Genomic DNA, 19,227 nt, shown 5'->3' on the forward strand with positions numbered 1-19,227 from the left:
TCTATCCCCCTCATAATTTTAAATGATTTTAATTTAATTTTAATTTACTCTCAAAATTTCACCTTTAAATGACCTCCATTTCTCTATTACATTCTTCCCATAAAACAAATTGTCCCAATCCACTCCTTCTAAATCCTTTCACATCTCCTCAAAGTTAGCCTTTCTCCAATCAAAAATCTCAACCCTGAGTCCAGACCTATCCTTCTCCATAATTATATTGAAACTAATAGCATTGTGATCATAAACGATTTCCTTTATTCAATTCTCTTTCAATTCTGACTCCAGTGAGTTTACCGTCTGTGATTTCTATATGTATTTTTTAAAATCTTGCCAAAAGAATGTTGGGCGTGTTCACCCCTTTTCATTGAGGTGTCTTTCTGAAGCCTCTTCTAATACAGAACCCCTCCCTGGCCCCCCTTCATAGCGTCCCTCACTGACTGGCGTATATTTTTGGCACAGACTAGAAGGGCTGAGATGGCCTGTTTCCGTGCTGAAATTGTAATTGTTATATATAGAAGCTCCACTTTTTTCTTTCTCTCCCTCTCCACCCCCTCTTTCCACACCCCCACCCTCTCCTTCCCTCTTCCATAACATGATGTAAACCTAGAGCAAGTATTCTCTTGTTGTCCCCTCCACCTTCACATCTCCCACCCACCCTGCCTTCTGGCTGCAAGGTGGTCGCTGTCTGATTTTTTAACTGCGTGCAGCCTACAGATGTCCCTCAGCCGAACACAGTTTTCCCCTTAGCTGCCGTGTAGTGCCTTGTGCCGTGCTGTTGTTCTGTGAGGAGTCATGAAGCAGGGTGAGCCTCTGGTGTTTTGTTCTGGAGTTTTAGACAAGTAGGAGGCGATCCTATTGAGTCATATGTGATTGCGAGAGAGCTTAACCGGGTAGGTTCTGGAAGGTGGGTTTCTCTGCTCTGTCTGAATCTAAGAGGGCTTTGTCTCAGAGTAAAGAGGGTGTCCACCTGTGTTCAGGAGGCATAACTCCGCTGTGCATTCTACTTTCTACCCCAGGGAGCAGTCATTAAATCTGTTAAGAGTCTGCTGCGGGTTTCTGTTCTGCAAGGAGACGGAGGGAAGTGGAGCTGAGGTAAAGGATGGCCTGTGATGTTATTGAACCTGGGGTGGGCTGGTTGTGTGGTCAATCAAACTCCGTAAGTCTTTTGTGTAATGGCTGACCCATTTAACTTCCTCTGTCCCGGAACAACTGGCTCCATTTCGTGCCATGCCAGCTGAGGTTGGCTGACTCAGCATGTTGTTATCGCCCTAATTACTGGGACATCCCCTTTCCCCCCAACTCCTAGAAAGCTGTCTATTGTCCTCGGCCTAATAGATTTCTCCAGTCGTAGGGGTATTTACGATATATTTAATATATAATCCTTCTACCTCTTGCATCAACGTGACTGAGCTGGTTAAGAAATGGTAAAAATATAAAAGCATTTTGTCTGTAATTCAGGAATCCGCACTTTCAGTAACTGTAGGGTTGTGTTAAATGGTTAATTAACCCTTTAGTAGCTCTTCTGTTGTGTGAAGAACATTTTAAGTGTATATGGAAGTGGGGGTGTGAAAGTCCTTTGTGTCCTCTGCAAAGTATGCTCTGGATTTTTGCGATACAATATTTAAAATCCATCAAACAGGACTTAACATTCTTAAAAGGAAAAAGGACTTAGAAGTATTTCATCGGTGCATGCTTTGATCATGTTTTCGTAGAGACATACTCAAAACATTCAGGCTCGCAGCTAAATTTGAATGGAGATGGTGTTAAACGGCGTTCAAAAACGATGAGAGTTATTAAATCAAAGAAATGCAGCCACAAATGAGATCCACAAACGTAAATCTCCTAGCAATGTATAAAAAAAACCGCCTTGGCTGTTAGAGGATTGGGGGTATCACAGATAGCACCAGATAAGCATTTGTTCATAGACATAGCTGGGAAAAAAAAACAACACACGAACCACTCCAAACGAGTAAATAATTGATGTTGCCACTAGAGAAAGAAGGCTTTGTGGTCTTCGGTGTAATCTATAAGGCAGCTATCATCCATCTGTTAAAACAAGCCACGGCTTTCATTCACTGGCCGCAGAGCACGAGGAGCACACAAATAAAATTGACCCACAGGAGCACGAGAATTAAGATGCTTCTGATGGCATGTTTTAAAAGTTAATTCCAGTGATAATGTGGAATAAATATTGAGTAAAGTCTGTATTTTTTCTCGTTTAATTGTAATTATTGATGTTTTATTTTTTTTCAGTAAGTGTACATGTTTGGTTGGCACTTTTGCATAAGATGTTATGGGTTCCCAGGGATGAGTAGAATCAGAATCAGGTTTAATATCACCGGCATATATTATGAAATTTTTTTGTGGCAGCAGTACAATTAAATTAGGTTACAGTTAAATTAAATACAATTAAGTACAATTAAATTAAATAAGTAGTGCAAAAATAGAAATAAAAGAGGTAGTGAGGTAATGTTCTTGGGTTCAATATCCATTCAGAAATTGGACGACAGAGGGGAAGAAGCCGTTCCTGAATGGTTGAGTGTGTGCCTTCAGGCTCCTGTACCTCCTTCCTGATGGTAGCAATGAGAACAAGGCATGACCTGAGTGATGAGGGTCCTTAATGATGGACATTGTCTTTCTGAGACACTTGTCATTGTAGATGGTATGGAGGCTAGTGCCCATGATGGAACTGACTAAGTTCACAACTCTTTTCAGTTTATTTTGATTCTGCGCAGTAGCCGCTTCTCCCCCCGCATACCGGATGTTGATGCAGCCATTTAGAATGCTCTCCACAGAAGTTTGCGGTGACATAACAAATCTCCTCAAACTCCTAATGAATTATAGCGGCTGCTGTGCCAGGGATCAATGGGAGCAGATGCCTTTAATACGTGTGTTTTATTGACTTAATCTACCGCAGGGGTTCCCAACCTTTTTATGCCATGGAGCCTAACCATTAATTGAGAGGTCTGTGGTCCCCTTGTTGGGAACCCCTGATCTATGGTATTCTTCCGTTCTGACTGATCCTTATGTCAATCAAAAAGTTGGAACTGGAGCATGTTCAAACAGAACAGTTTCAAATTACCCGGCCGTTTTTTAATGTCACCATATAAATATATATTTTTGAATTTTAATTTGGAGGTAGAGCACAGAATGGTCCTTCAAACCGTGTCACCCAGCAACCCCTGATTTAACCTTGGCCTAATCACAGGACAATTTGCAATGACCAGTTAACCTACTGACTGGTACACCTTTGGACTGTCGGAGGAAACTGGAGCACCTGAGGAAAAACCCACATTGTTCACGGGGGAGCAGAGGGTGCCGGAATTGAAATCTGAACTCTGGATTCCCTCATCTAAAAACTATCGTAATGCTTCCAGGCAAAGTAAGTTTTAATATAATGAGTTAATCTGTAGGCAGTGAGTGCATAAAAGATATACGGGGCACCAAAGTGGCAGAGCGGTCAGTACGACACGATTACCCCTTGGGGTGTCAGAGTTTGGAGTTCAATTCCGGCACCTGCTGTAAGGAGTCTGTGTGCTTCCTCCCTCTGGAACGTGTGGGTTCCCTCCAAATGCTGTGGTTTCCTCCCACAGTCCACAGATGTTCCAGGTAGGTTAAGTGGTCATTGTACATTGTCCTGTGATTAGGTTAGGGTTAATCGAGGTTATTGGGTGTTGCTGAGATGATGTGGCTCAAAAGGCTGCTGGGCCTACATCAGAAGCAACTGATGTGCAAATAAAGACAAACTGTATGAAGTTAGTTCAAAGAATATGATCAAAGTATGTATAAATTATACAACCTGGAGATTTGTCTGCTTACAGGCAACCACAAAACAAGAAACCCAAAAGAAACCATTTTTAAAAAAAGACCAATAAACACCCAATGCACAGAGAGGGGAAAAAACACAAATCATGCAAACAAATCAAGCAAACAACAGCGTTCAGAATGAAAGTGAGTCCACAGACACGGAGCCCGGAACAGCTGGACTAGGCCTCAGTTCAGTGAAGAACAGTTCAAATATTGCAGATCAGCGAGCAGAACCAGCTTGACCATCACTTCCAGTCCCAACACCCTCCCTTTCAATCCATCTGGCCTGGCACTTAAATCGTACAAACATTGGATCAACCCTTGCTGATGATCTGTGCCCTGCCACATCAATATTCTCTGGACCCAGACCCTGCCACCACGTCTCAGCTCATACCCAACCTTTCAAAATTGGCCAGATGCTTAGATTGACACAAAGAATGTTGGAGGAACTCAGCAGGCCAGACAGAGTCAGTGCAAAAAGAGTACAGTGGATGTTTCAGGCCGAGACCCTTTATCAGGACCAGACAGACAGAGAAGTCAGAGTAAGACGGTGGGAGAGGGGAGGAAGAAGTACAAGGTGGTAGGTGATTAGTGAAAGCAGGAGATATATCAAGATGTATGTAATCAATGGCTTCGATCGATCAGAGCTCACCCTCGGTTTAGATGGATGGACTCCGAAACTCTTCTGCTCCAACTTTTCTCCGCTTTGCATGCCCTGACTCCAGCTCAACCTCACTCCGATCACTTCTCGAATGTGCCTCAACCTCGAACTGGAAATAAAACGATAAGAAGTTATAAATTATACTGAGAACATGTGTTTAGAGTCCTTTAAAGTGAGCCTGTGTCATAAGTGCTTCATCTTGAGGAACCTGGATTCGGTATTACAAGTTTATAAATTGCTGCTGATGTGAGCTTCAACATGCCTAAGGAACCAAGTGAAGGCAGGCTTGTATGGTGGAGGTGGTGGGAAGGGCATGTCGTACTGGATTTAGATTCCAATTGTGCTAACGAGGCCTTGAGGTGGAGTGATCTTTTTTTTAAAGATGCTAGCTTGCTTCAGTGTTTGTTTGCTCTGCATTCACGTTGTGGCCAGATGAAGAAATGCTGTCTGTAAGTTAGACTGTTGGGAAGGCCTCAAACCATTGTGAAAGGGCAGATGGGGTTCCATTCGTGCGTGAGGTTCAATTCTGATATGTCAAGATATCTATCTTTTTTGTTTTTTCAGCGTTTTGGTTTACCACGGTTTAAAAGTGCCTTTTTTCCTTTTAAGACATCACATTTCAATCTATGTTGTTGTGTCAATTTGCATGCGTCCAATTTATAGAAAGGAGTCTTTCTTATAATTGAGGGAAAATTTGGCAGGATCCTTTGTGGGATGTGGACTGATGGGTTGAGAAGAAAAATGAGTGTTTCAGCTAAGATCTGCAGAGGGTGGGAAGGATTTTTTTTAAAGAATCTGAAGCATTTAGATAAAAGATTGTTGGGAAAGGCAGACTCTGCCTGAGTTTGCTAGCCGCCAGCCGTTGTACCTGATCGGCAACTTTGCAGTCAATAGCAGATGTGGGACAATGTGAAGAGGGCTCGAATGTTGCCTCAGAGCGGTAGAGGGGTAGGAGTATGGGCTGCTTTTCTCTGGAACTCTGTGGGGAAACAAGTGACTTTTGCTTCCAGTAATCACAAATTCATCGAATATTTGAAAGAGGCCACGATGAGCTTCAGTGATGCTTGAGGCCCTGTTAACTTTTTTGGGCTGGTGTTAAATGAAGTAAAAATACTACTATAATACTCTCAAAAGAGTTTTTTCGTAGTTGTCATTGTTGTTCTTTAACTTCTGGGTGACATTTAAAAAATACTGGCCTTTATTGATTGATTCACTCATTCATTCAGCAATACAGTGAAAAGTAGGTCCTTACAGTCCTTCGAGTTGCACAGGGCCAGAATTCTTGGCCACCCCAATTTAACCCTGACGTGATCACAGGACAACTTACAATGACCAATTCACCTATTAACTGGTACGTCTTTGGATTGTGGGAGGAAACCGGGAGAACGTACAGAGATTCCTTACAGAGGGCACTGGAATTGAACTCTGAACTCCAGAATGCCCTGAGCTGTAACCACTACGTTACCATGGCGCCCATCTTAACTGTATTAATCGTTGTGAGGTCTTGCTTTGTGAAATTTGCCCACCAGGTATTTAAATCATGATAACTAAACTTCAAAACACATACTCAATTAGCAGTAAGGAATTTTCAGTCCCGTAAACTGGGGAAGCAGGTCATTCGGTCCATCTGATTCTTGCTGACCAAGATGACTACCTAAGCCAGCCCCACTTGCCTGGGTTTGGCCCACATCACCAGGGGTCCCCAACCTGGGGTCCATGGACCCTTCGGTTAATAGTAAGGATCCATGGCATAAAAAAAGTTAGGACCCTGATCTAAACCTTTCCTATCCAGATACCTGCCTGAATGCCTTTTAAATGTAATTATTGTACCTGCCTCTACTACTTCCTCTGGCAGCTGGTTCCATGTACAGACCGCACTCTGCGTGAAGAAGTTGCCCCTTAGGTCGAGGACCAGAGGGCATAGCCTCAGAATGCAAGGATGTCCCTTAAGAACAGAGATGAGGAATTTCTTTAGCCAGTGGGTGATGAATCTGTGGAAAACAATATCCCACATGGCTGTGAAGCCCCAGTCATTGAGTATATTTAAAGCGGAGATTTAATCGGTTCTTGATTAGTCAGATTGTCAAAGGTTATGGGGAGAAGGCAGGAGAATGGGACTGAGAGGGAAAATAAATCAGCCATGATGGAATGGTTGAGCTGACTTGATGGGCTGAATGGCCTAATTTTGCTCCTATGTTTTACAGTCTCTCCAAAATGTTTCCCCTCTCACCTTGAGCCTGTGCCCTTTAGTGTTTGATTCCCTTTCCCTGGGAAAAATACTGTGCCCATTCACCTTATCGGCATGCCTCATTTCTTATGGACACTATTAGACTGAGGCACAGCCCAAATAGGATTTATTTATTCAGAGATACAGCGTGGAAAAGACCGTTCCAGCCCTCTCGCTGTGCTGGCTAGCGATCCCCCGATTTAATCCTACTCTAAACACAGGACAATTTACAATGACCAGTTAACCTGCCAACTGGTATGTCTTTGGACTGTGGGAGGAAACCAGAACCCTCAGAGGAAACCCACGCGGTCGTGGGGAGAACGTACAAACTCCTTACAGACAGCGACAGTGGTTGAACGCAGTTTACCTGTACTGTAAAGCTGTACTGTAAACCAGCGGTCCCCAACCACCGGGCAGCGGACCGCCGCAAAGCATGTTCTACCGGGCCGTGAGGAAACAATATGATTTGGCGACATGAGTCAGCTGCACCTTTCCTCATTCCCTGTTATGCCCTCTATTGAGCTTGAACACACGTGAGGTCATTACGCATGTGAGGTCATTACCCGCGCGTCATCCATGTCAGTGCGGGAAGGAGATCAACTCCTCGAGCTTGCAAATGACGACGGGCTGAAAAGTATGTTTGACATAACATCTCTGCAGGCATTCTGGATCAAAGTCAAGGCTAAATATCCTGACAACATACATCAAGGTTGCTGGTGAACGCAGCAGGCCAAGCAGCATCTATAGGAAGAGGCGCAGTCAAAGTTTCAGGCCGAGACCCTTCGTCAGGACTAACTGAAGGAAGAGTGAGTAAGGGATTTGAAAGCTGGAGGGGGAGGGGGAGATGCAAAATGATAGGAGAAGACAGGAGGGAGAGGGATAGAGCCGAGAGCTGGACAGGTGATAGGCAAAAGGGGATACGAGAGGATCATGGGACAGGAGGTCCGGGAAGAAAGACAGGGGGGGGGTGACCCAGAGGATGGGCAAGAGGTATATTCAGAGGGACAGAGGGAGAAAAAGGAGAGTGAGAGAAAGAATGTGTGCATAAAAATGAGTAACAGATGGGGTACGAGGGGGAGGTGGGGCCTTAGCGGAAGTTAGAGAAGTCGATGATCATGCCATCAGGTTGGAGGCTACCCAGATGGAATATAAGGTGTTGTTCCTCCAACCTGAGTGTGGCTTCATCTTTACAGTAGAGGAGGCTGTGGATAGACATGTCAGAATGGGAATGGGATGTGGAATTAAAATGTGTGGCCACTGGGAGATCCTGCTTTCTCTGGCGGACAGAGCGTAGATGTTCAGCAAAGCGGTCTCCTAGTCTGCGGCGGGTTGGAACAACACCTTGTATTCTGTCTGGGTAGCCTCCAACCTGATGGCATGAACATTGACTTCTCTAACTTCCGCTAAGGCCCCACCTCCCCCTCGCACCCCATCTGTTACCCATTTTTATGCACACATTCTTTCTCTCACTCTCCTTTTTCTCCCTCTGTCCCTCTGAATATACCTCTTGCCCATCCTCTGGGTCACCCCCCCCCTGTCTTTCTTCCTGGACCTCCTGTCCCATGATCCTCTCGTATCCCCTTTTGCCTATCACCTGTCCAGCTCTCGGCTCTATCCCAACCCCTCCTGTCTTCTCCTATCATTTTGCATCTCCCCCTCCCCCTCCAGCTTTCAAATCCCTTACTCACTCTTCCTTCAGTTAGTCCTGACGAAGGGTCTCGGCCTGAAACGTCGACTGCGCCTCTTCCTATAGATGCTGCTTGGCCTGCTGCGTTCACCAGCAACTTTGATGTATGTTGCTTGAATTTCCAGCATCTGCAGAATTCCTGTTGTTTGTGGCTAAATATCCTGAGCTAGCCACGAAAGCACTGAAAATGTTGCTTCCATTTCCAACGTATCTCTGCAATGAATGCAACGAAAACAAAATTGCGGAATAGACTGGACATAAGGAACCCCCTTCGAGTATCGCTGTCTCCCATCACCCCTCTTGTTGCAGGGAACAAGTATTCAGCCCAGGGCTCCCACTGATTCAGCGATATTGGTGTGTTGTAATGATTTTATATGTTCATACGGGGAAAATACGTGCTGTGTGTTTAATATCCAAACGTTACTTAAAATGTTGTGATGCTATTGACTTATACGTGACTTATATAACCATATAACAATTACAGCACGGAAACAGGCCATCTCTGCCCTTCTAGTCTGTGCCGAACGCTACTCTCACCTAGTCCCACTGACCGGCACTCAGCCCATAACCCTCCATTCCTTTCCTGTCCATATACCTATCCAATTTTTCTTTAAATGATAATATCGAACCTACCTCTACCACTTCTACTGGAGTTCGTTCAACACTTACTTCAAGCTCCCCTGTCCTCCCCTGATAATTGACTTATCACTATATTAATGCGAGGAAAATATGTGCTGTGTGTTTAATATTAAATTCGTTAGATAAACCCTTTTATATACGAAATTGAGTGTATTAGCCACTTATCACCTATATTCCGATCGTGATTAACACCCCCCTCCAACAGAATCGCCAAGAACGATTTGTAGAGAAAAATTGGCACGTACACACATGTGCACTGGTGCCTGCGCAAGACTTCATGGTCATGGTAGTCTTTCTCAGAGTAAACACAACGTATTTGACTGCTACTCTTGTCCGTTGGCAACCCTACCCCCCCCCCCCCCACCGGTTCGGCCAGTCTACAAGAATATTGTCAATACCAAACTGATCCACGTTGCAAAAAAGGTTGGGGACCCCTGCTGAAAACCATGACACTACCATGTTGCTATTTTACCGCGCCACCACTTCATCAGTTAAGCTTCTGCTCTTGTGTCCAGTTCCATCCATGATTCTGAGTCAAGTCTTGTTTGATTTTCTTTGCATACAATCACACTTGGAATGATAAATGCTTTTGAAAGTTCAAAGTCAGCTGGAATTCACTGGAGTGCTTTTTGCCTCTGTTACTTGGCCACCTTTATTAAAGCCGTTCTGCTTTGTTTGCCGGCACGTTGCCAATTTTAATTGTTATGTCATTATACAGATGAAATCTTGCTGGCACCATTGCTGTTTTTATAAGATTTGAAAATGGCTTCCATTAAATGAGTGGGATCAAAACAGGTTTATTACAATTCAGAGTTGGGTTGCTCGGGTGGTCGATGGCTGGGTTGAGTTGTTCTCTGATCACGGCAATCTGCTTGCTAACATTTCGTCCCATGTAAAGAGATCAACAGTGCACTGACAAAATCTCCCACATCCACTGAATGATGTCTGCTCACATCATGATGGAACGTCTGCAAGTAAATTGCCAAGGTCAGAGAACAACTCAACCCAGCCATAGTTTTATTATTGCTCATGTCTGTCATGAAATTTATTTTTTTGTGGCACAAGTGCAAATACATAAAATTATTGTATATATCTATTTATATAAATATGCAAAATATTTTCCTGTGGTAATTTTTTCCACTCTCCTCCTTCCCTCTTCTATTTCTTACTCTGGCCTCTTGTCTTTTCTCCTCACCTGCCTATCACCTCCCCTTGGAACTGCCCCTCCTCTTTCCCTTTCTCCTATGGTCCACCCTACTTTCCTGTCAGATCCTTTCCTCTCAGCCCTTTAATTTTTCCACCCACCTGGCATCACTTGTCACCTTCTAGTTTGTCCTCCTTCCCCTCCTCCATTTTTTTTATTCTGGCATCTTCTCCCCTTCCTTTCCAGGCCTGTTGAAGAGTCTCGGCCTGAAATGTCAACTGCTTATTCACTTCCATAGATGCTGCCTGGCCTGCTGAGTTCCTCCACCATTTTGTCTGTGTTAGCAGTATTTTGTTTGCCCAGTGGGTAGATGTAGCTGTCAATATTTTGTCCACCCCCTAATGCACTGATTAATGGTTGACTCCTCAGAGGTTTTGGAGTCTCAGAGGTCCTCGAGCAATAAATCATAAACGTGAGATTCCATAGATACTGGAAATCCATAGGGACACATGCACAAAACGCTGGAGGAACTTAACAGGTCAGACAGCATCGATGGAAATTAATAGACAGTCGGCGATTTGGGCCGAGACCATTCAAGTCCATGATGACTTCATTGAGTTCTGATAAAGGGCCTCAGCCCGATAAGTGGACTGTTTGTTCATTTCCATCAATGCTGCCTGACGTGCTGAGTTCCTCCAGTGTTTTGAGCGTCATACTATATATGCATTAATCTTATACTCCACTTTTGGAACTTATTGGCACAGGGGAGAGGATCAGGGAAAATGGGATAGAATGCTTAGTTGATGGGGTCAGACAAACTATATTAGTGCAGAAGCATAGGCCTGAGCACAGGAACAGCATACAGTTCAGGTTAATTGTTTGCTTGTGTGCCGAGTAAAACAATCAGAAACTTGCATTTTGAACATGCATTTTATTGTTGGAGTGTTGCTGCTCATGCAGCTGGTTCCTCACAGTCCTTGAGTCCATAAGACAAGGAGCAGAATTAGGCCATTTGGCCTATCGAGTCTGCTCTGTCATTCCATCATGGCTGACTGATGCTCCCTCTCAACCGCATTCTCCTGCTTTCTCTCCATAACCTTTGACATCCTTACTTAACCAAGAACCTATTGACCGCTGCTTTGAATATACCCTATGACTTGGTCTCCACAGTTGTATGTGACAATGAATTCCACAGATGCACAAGCCTTTGGCTAAAGAAATTCCTTCTCATCTCTGTTCTAAAGGAACAACCCTCTAGTCCACGGACCTTTTGCTTAATGGCATAAAAACGGATGAGAACCCCTTCATCTATTCTGAGCCTGACCTCTTTGATCCTAGACTTTTCCATAATTGGAAACATCCTCTCCATGTCCACTCTATCTAAGCCTTTCATTATTCCATAGCTTTTATTGAGATTCCCCCTCATTCTTCGTAATTCCAGCAAGAACAGGCCCAGAACCGTCAAATGCTCTTCATGCGTTAACCCTTTCATTCCTGGGATAATTCTTGTGAATCTCCTCTGAACTCTCCAATGCCAGCACATCCTTTCTTAGATACGAGGCCTGAAACTGCTCACAATACTCCAAATGTGGTCTGACCAATGTTTTATAAAAAGTCTCTTTATATTCTAGTCCTCTTGAAATGAATGCTAACATTGTAATTGCCTTCTTTATTACTGACTTTACCTGCAAGTTAGCTTTTAGGGAATCCTGCACAAGGACTTCACAACTCCTCAGGCTCAATCCTGACTCGATTTTCCCCTGGGTACTCGAGTGTCCACCCGCATTACACAACATGCAGGTCAACAAGTTAGTTGACCATTGCAAATTTTGAACTGAGAGGGAGTTGGTAGGGTGCAGCGTTAACAAGAATGTGGGAAGAGTTCAAGTTGAATGGGATTAGTACAGGATTCAGATTCAGGGTTATTTATCACACGTACATCAAAACATACAGTGAAGTGCCTCATTTGCATGAACAACCAACACACCCAAAAGTGTATGGCGGGGTGCAGGTACATCACTACCAAAGGAGGTGTAAGGTGCTCCTTCTCTCTACTAGTCTGGAGGTCATCCTTGGGCAAGTTGTAACACCTGCTTAGCCCCTCACCCTGATCAGGAGCGGGTGGTGCATATCACAAGTCCTGGTTATGTGACCACTGGTGCCAGGCAGACAATCTTTGAAGAGTATTGATAATGGTTGGGCTCACCCGTTTTGTAAAAACACTACCCAGAAGAAGGCAATGGCAAACCACTTCTGTTGTAAAATTTGCCAGGAACAATCATGGTCGGATGACTATCATCACCCACCTGGTCAGGGTCACGTGAAGTCATGGAAGAAGCTGTATAAAACCTTCCCAATGACCTTCCCTCTGTCACAGCCTAAAATCCTTCATTTCTCTTACATAGGTGTATTTTTACAGGGGTCCTGCACTCTGATAAGTTGGGGGTGGATGACAAATGTGGCCTTGTCCAGACCACAAGGAGTAAAAGAAAAAAAAAACCCATGCGTGGAAACACAAGAGATTCTACAGATGCTGGAAATCCTGAGCAACACATGCAAAATGCTGGAGGAACTCAGCAGGTTAGGCAGCATCTACGGAGTGGAATAAACTATCGACTGTTTGAAACTGTCTGGAGGGTGAAAGCAACACACATCAAAGTTGCTGGTGAACGCAGCAGGCCAGGCAGCATCTCTAGGAAGAGGTACGGTCGACGTTTCGGGCCGAGACCCTTCGCCAGGACTAACTGAAGGAAGAGCTAGCAAGAGATTTGAAAGTGGGAGGGGGAGGGGGAGATCCAAAATGATAGGAGAAGACAGGAGGGGGAGGGATGGAGCCAAGAGCTGGACGGATGATTGGCAAAAGGGGTATGAGAGGATCATGGGACGGGAGGCCCAGGGAGAAGGAAAAGGAGGGGGGAAACCCAGAGGACGGGCAAGGGGTATAGTCTGAGGGACAGAGGGAGAAAAAGGAGAGAGAGAGAGAAAGAATGTGTGTATATAAATAAATAACAGATGGGGTACGAGGGGGAGGTGGGGCATTAGCGGAAGTTAGAGAAGTCAATGTTCATGCCATCAGGTTGGAGGCTACCCAGACGGAATATAAGATGTTGTTCCTCCAACCTGAGTGTGGCTTCATTTTTACAGTAGAGGAGGCCATGGATAGACATGTCAGAATGGGAATGGGATGTGGAATTAAAATGTGTGGCCACTGGGAGATCCTGCTTTCTCTGGCGGACAGAGCGTAGGTGTTCAGCAAAATGATCTCCCAGTCTGCGTCGGGTCTTCCCAATATATAGAAGGCCACATCGGGAACAACGGACACAGTATATCACCCCAGCCGACTCACAGGTAAAGTGGCGCCTCACCTGGAAGGACTGTCTGGGGCCCTGAATGGTGGTAAGGGAGGAAGTGTAAGGGCATGTGTAGCACTTGTTCCACTTACAAGGATAAGTGCCAGGAGGGAGATCAGTGGGGAGGGATGGGGGGGACGAATGGACAAGGGAGTAATGTAGGGAGCGATCCCTGCGGAAAGCGGGGGGGGGGAGGGAAAGTTGTGCTTAGCGGTGGGATCCCGTTGGAGGTGGCGGAAGTTACGGAAAATAATATGTTGGACCCGGAGGCTGAATAATATGTTGGACTTATCCTTGTAAGCGTCAACACTTTCTATTCTTTTACCTCAATATCTTATTTCCATACACTCCTTATTTACACTGACACCATGTGGGTAGTTTTCATTGAATCTGTTATTCTATAGACATATTGAGTATGCCCACAAGAAAATGAATCTCTGGGTTGTATATGGTGATAGTTTACTGAGATACAGCGTGGAGTAAACCTTTTCAGCCCTTCACGCCGCGCCACCCAGCAGTCGCCCAATTTTATGCTCGTCTAATCATAGGACAGTTCCTACCAACAGCTATGTCTTTGGATAGTGGGAGGAAACCAGAGCACCCAGAGGAAACCCACATGGTTCCAGGGCAAAACGTACAAACTCCTTACCGACAGGGGTGGGAATTGAAGCCCAGTCACTGGTACTACTACGCTACAGTAATTTACTTTGAACTTTATTTAGATATATGGGGGAACAGCCCCTTCCAGCCCAATGAGCCCTTGCTGCCTAATTACCCGGTTGTCCCAATTAACCTACCAACCGGAATGTCTTTGGGCAGCGCGAGGAACCAGGAACTCTGGAAGTAATCCCAAGTGGTCACAGGGAGAGCATGCAAGCTCCTCACAGATGGGCAGGGCCACCGACGCTGTAATAGCCTTAGGCTAACCCTGCGTATGAGCACTATGCACTATGATGCAAGTTATAAAGAGCCATTTGTAACATGGACGCCAAACACCCTACTGAGTGGTGAGGAAGATTACATTCAAAATAGTGACACGCAATATTGCAGATGTAGGTCTCCAGAGCGATGAACAATCCGTGGGTTGAGCATCATCAGTGCGAAGCAAGGAATTGTTAATTTTTCCCATTGATACCCGATGTATGGTTTCTAAGCAAGGCATCAACAATAGTTTTCCTCCCACAGATAATGCTGGAACCTCTGGGTTCTTCCAGCAGAAGGACTGTTGCATTATTCCTAATGTCTATGCAGCACCAATATGCACAGCAGAAGACGAAATCTCCTTGCTTTTATTCACTACATTATCTCAGTGGCCACTTCATTAGGTAAACTTGTATACTTCATTAATGCAAATGTCTAATCAGCCAATCATGTGGCAGCAACTCAATGCACAAAAGCATGCAGGGATGGTCAAGAGGCTTAGTTGTTGTTCAGACCAAACATCAGAATGGGAAAGAAATGTGATCTAAGTAGCTTTGACCATCGAATTATTGTTGGTGTCAGATGGGGTGGTTTGAGTATCTCAGAAATTACTCATCTCCAGAGATTTTCATGTACAGCAGTCTCTGGATCAGGGGTTCCCAACCTGGGGTCCATGGACCCTTTGCTTAATGGTATTGGTCCATGGCATCAAAAAAAGTTGTGAACTCCTGCTCTAGAATTTACAGAGGATGGTGCAAAAAAACAAATCCAGTGAGCGATAGTTCTATGGGCGAAAGCAGCTTGTTAATGAGAGAGGTCAGAGGACTGGTTCAAACTGACAGGATGGCGACAGAAACTCAAATAACCACTGTTACAACAGTAGTGTGCAGAAGAGCATCTCTGAACGCACAAAACCTCAAACCTTGAAGTAGATGGGGTACAGTACCAGAAGACCCCAAACATACACATTCAGCGGCCACTTTATTAGGTCCAGGAGGTACATAACAAAGTAGCCACCGAGTGTATTGTAGGAGGTTGAAATTTGCATTGAGCTTCACTTCGAATCAACATGCAATGCTGCCACACACTTCTCTGCCTCACCGTTCCTCCCCTCCCACCTTCCAAGTTTATTAGTCAGCTGCGATATCATGTGATCTGATCCCTTGTACCCTACCAAATGGTGTCAGACTTATGCTGGCCATAGCTTTAGGAGTGTGGTGTGTGTATGTGACGCCAGGAATCAGAACATGATGCCAAGTAACACATTGAAAACTTTCCTGTAAATAAACTATTGCCAACCCCTGATGGGAAGTTGATGCAGATGTTGAGCCTGGTTGAATAAATAGCATTGAAAGGGGCATTTATAGAACGCTTTTGAGGAAAGGGGTCATATATGGGTAAATTTAAAGTAGAGGTTAATAGGTTCTTGACTAGTGAGCGCATCAAAGGTTACAAGGAAAAGGCAGAAGAATAGGTTTGAGAGGGATAATACAACAACCATGTTGGAGGAGATTTGATGGGCAGAATGGCCTTATTCTGCTCCTATATCTTATTGTCTACTATGTGTCTGAGTCAGAGTCTGAGTCTGCTGGAGGCTGAAGAAGATGGCCTGTGTTGGAATTGGAGAGAGATGTTTCAAAGGTATATTTAATGTCAGAGAAATGTATACAGATTTCTCCCACCATCCGAAGGTAGAGCGTTCCTATGAAATGGTTCGTAAGCTGGAATGTCGTAAAGTGAAGAAGCAATTACCATTTACTTATACGGGAAAAATTTGTGAGCGTTTGCAGACCCAAAAAATAACCTACCAAATCATGCCAAATAACACATAAAACCTAAAATAACAGTAACATGTAGTAAAAGCAGGAATGATATGATAAATACACAGCCTATATAAAGTAGAAATACTTTTCTACAATCATTGCCGCACTATCCACTATAGCGAAAATCTCATGCAAGCGCTCTTGGCAGAAACACTCTCTCCAGTAACCTTTAAGCTATAAGCTGCCAAATCATACCAAATAACACATAAAAATACACAGCCTATATAAAGTAGAGATAATGTATGTACAGTGTAGTATCACTTACCGGAATCGGGAAGACAGCGCTGAGCACACTGATGATGGTGTGTTAGGCTGAGTCGTAAGAGGTTGGGGTGGTGCAGTGGTCCCCAACCTCCGGGCCGCCGACTGATACTGATCCACGAAGCATGCAGTGGTGCAGCGGTGGCTGGGACGCACCCAGCCCATCTTTAAGAAAAAAGCCGAAATAAACAAGCTAATTAATTAGGTGCCGCCTGGCACGTAAATGTTGGCCCAGATCAGAGGCTTTGCGGCAATATATCGGTCCGCAGCCCGGAGGTTGGGACCACTGGGGCGGTGGGGTGTCATCTCATTGTCGTCTGCTGTGGCTGATGTGGAAGGCTTGAAAAACGACAGTATGCTTGACTGCTTAGCCTCACGCATTTTTCTATCATACAGTTCTTTGTAAGCGCTCAAACCATCCTGCAAATATGCCCTAAACCTACGTACCCTTTCAAAATTAAAGTCGTACTTTTCTTGCAGTGAAAATCTCATGCAGTTGCTTCACGTTCAGTTCCTGGATGACTTCACTTCCGGTCCGTTCGCTACTGCATTCAGTTTCGATTATTATCCTTTCCTCTTCCAATTGCATCAGCTCTTCATCTATCAGTTCTTGGTCATGGGATGCCAAAACCTCTTCAACATTATCTTCGTCAACTTCCACAAGCCAAACTCACTTTGTCCTTACTTCATTCACCATGATCGAAATGCTTCATTATGTCTAATTTTAGGCCAAGTGTAACACCCTTACGGGCTCTTTTATGCTTTTCCGATAGCTTAGAACTCATCTTGCAAAAGGATGCTCAGAATAAATCGACATAAGGCACAGATGCTCAGATGCTCACAGGCACGTGTTTAAGCAGTGCCGGCTAGAATGCAGTTCCGTGGGAGGAGCTTGGCTGCTCGGGGCGCTGCCTTTTACCGCGTGCTGCCTTTTCTCGTAACAGTGAAAACACCTTCTGTTAGCGAAAACAGGTAACTAATGTAGGACTTTCGTAACAGCGAGGTGTCGTAAAGCGAATGTTCGAAAAAGCGGGGGCACCTGTACAGTATACATCCTGAAAAGCTTTTTCTTTGCAACCATCCACAAAAACAGAGAAGTGCCCCAAAGAATGAATGACAGTTAAATGTTAGAACTCCAAAGTGCCCCCCCGCCCACCGCTGCTCTCCCTAAGCGGCAACAAGCAACAATCCCCCCTCCACCTACCGGCAAAAAAAAGCATCAGCACCTGCCAGCGAGCACTCAGGTGTGAGCAAAGCAACAATAAAGACACAGACTTGCAGTACTCCAAAGACTACTTGTTCACCCGGTATTCAACTTACCATGGGTTCGTTCGTTCTCGTTCTCTCTCTCTCTCTATCTCTCTCTCTCTCTCTCTCTGTCTCTCTCTCTCTCTCTCTCTCTCTCTCTCTCCCCCCCCCCTCCCTCCCCCCTTCTCTCTCTCCCTCTCTCTCTCCCTCTCTCTCTCCCTCTCTCTCTCCCTCTCTCTCTCCCTCTCTCTCTCCCTCTCTCTCTCCCTCTCTCTCTCCCTCTCTCTCTCTCCCCCCCACCATCCAATAAGGCAGAAAGAGGTGTCTCTGTTTTCACAACGAGAGGGGAGACATAACAAACAACTCTCTGGTTTACGATGTTCAAAGTCCGTTCTGTCGCTTTTTTTGAGCTCTGGGCCCAAAGATCTCAGGTCTCTGGGCACACAGCCAAAGACGTTCCAGCTCCCAGGACGCACCTGTCCGGGACACTGACCTTTGATCCGCCCGTCTCCAGAGCTCCGAGATCCTAGGCCTCCAAAGGCGAGCCAAACTCTTAGGCCGAGCCCTTGCGTGCTGAACAACAGCCACTTATGAAACCTTGAGAGCTGGTCCCATTCCTGCAAAGAACAGTAGTCAGCATGTAACTCCAGGTCAGGATCTTCAAGAGATTCCTGAAAGGGTAAAATAGAGATATTAAAGATGGAAATAGAGCTATTTCTGAAGATGCAAGCAAAGGAATCGCCATTTAGTGCCATCATCATTTCCCTCTGCCCCTCGAAATTTTTGCCTGTCATAGTGCTGGCGTTTGGGAGAGCAATGACGGCCCACCATTTCTGGTGTTATTAATGGCTTCCTTCATCATACCAGTAGCTTTCTCTCAGTCTTCACTACTTTCAGTCATGCAAGTCCCGGGTGGAGACTCAGGAATACCCCAACACATTCAGATGCAGAAGGATTGTTAGCTCTGAGCTGAACCCCTGAACCAAGAGGACTGGTGGACCACTCTTAGTCTGGCCTCTACCCTATGATCTCTTTGGCATGGGTGACCCTACCAAGAGCCAAAGCTTAAAGCCCTGACTCCAGCCAATAGAGCTCCCACAGTCGTTGAGGCACAAGGCAAAACCTTGCAACAAGGTTATGATCCTCTTGGAGGGTCTTGGAGTTAGAGGACTGTGTATGTGCATGAATGGGAGGGAGGAAAGGGGCATGATTTGCTGTTGTTGTTGCATTCTGAACATGTAGATGCTGGAATGTGTGACGACACTTGTGGGCTACTGTCAGCACACCCTTGGGTGTGTTGGTTGTTAATGTAAATGACACATCTCACTATATGTTTTGATGTACACATGATAAAAAACACTTGAACCTTAAAACCAGGCAGTGATGATGTAAGCTTTCTGAGAGAGTTTGTATTGGATATTTGGGTGATCTAACATCCATTTAAACCTGTCATGGGAGC

At 45.0% G+C, this 19,227-nt stretch overlaps 1 protein-coding gene across 6 annotated transcripts in view; it reads left to right on the plus strand.

Annotated features, from left to right (window-relative positions):
• Positions 1-19,227, plus strand: part of hic2 (hypermethylated in cancer 2) — a 322,552-nt gene that overhangs the window by 13,230 nt on the left and 290,095 nt on the right. The window contains exon 1 of one of the 6 annotated variants that reach the window (XM_063074149.1): positions 7,477-7,501. The exons of the other annotated variants lie outside the window; for them this stretch is intronic. The gene's annotated coding sequence lies outside the window, so the exon portion shown is untranslated. Of the gene's footprint in view, positions 1-7,476; positions 7,502-19,227 lie in introns of those variants that run through there. 6 annotated transcript variants of the gene reach the window in all.

The sequence above is a fragment of the Mobula hypostoma genome, chromosome 21 (assembly GCF_963921235.1).
Source record: "Mobula hypostoma chromosome 21, sMobHyp1.1, whole genome shotgun sequence".
Lineage (NCBI taxonomy): Eukaryota > Metazoa > Chordata > Chondrichthyes > Myliobatiformes > Myliobatidae > Mobula > Mobula hypostoma.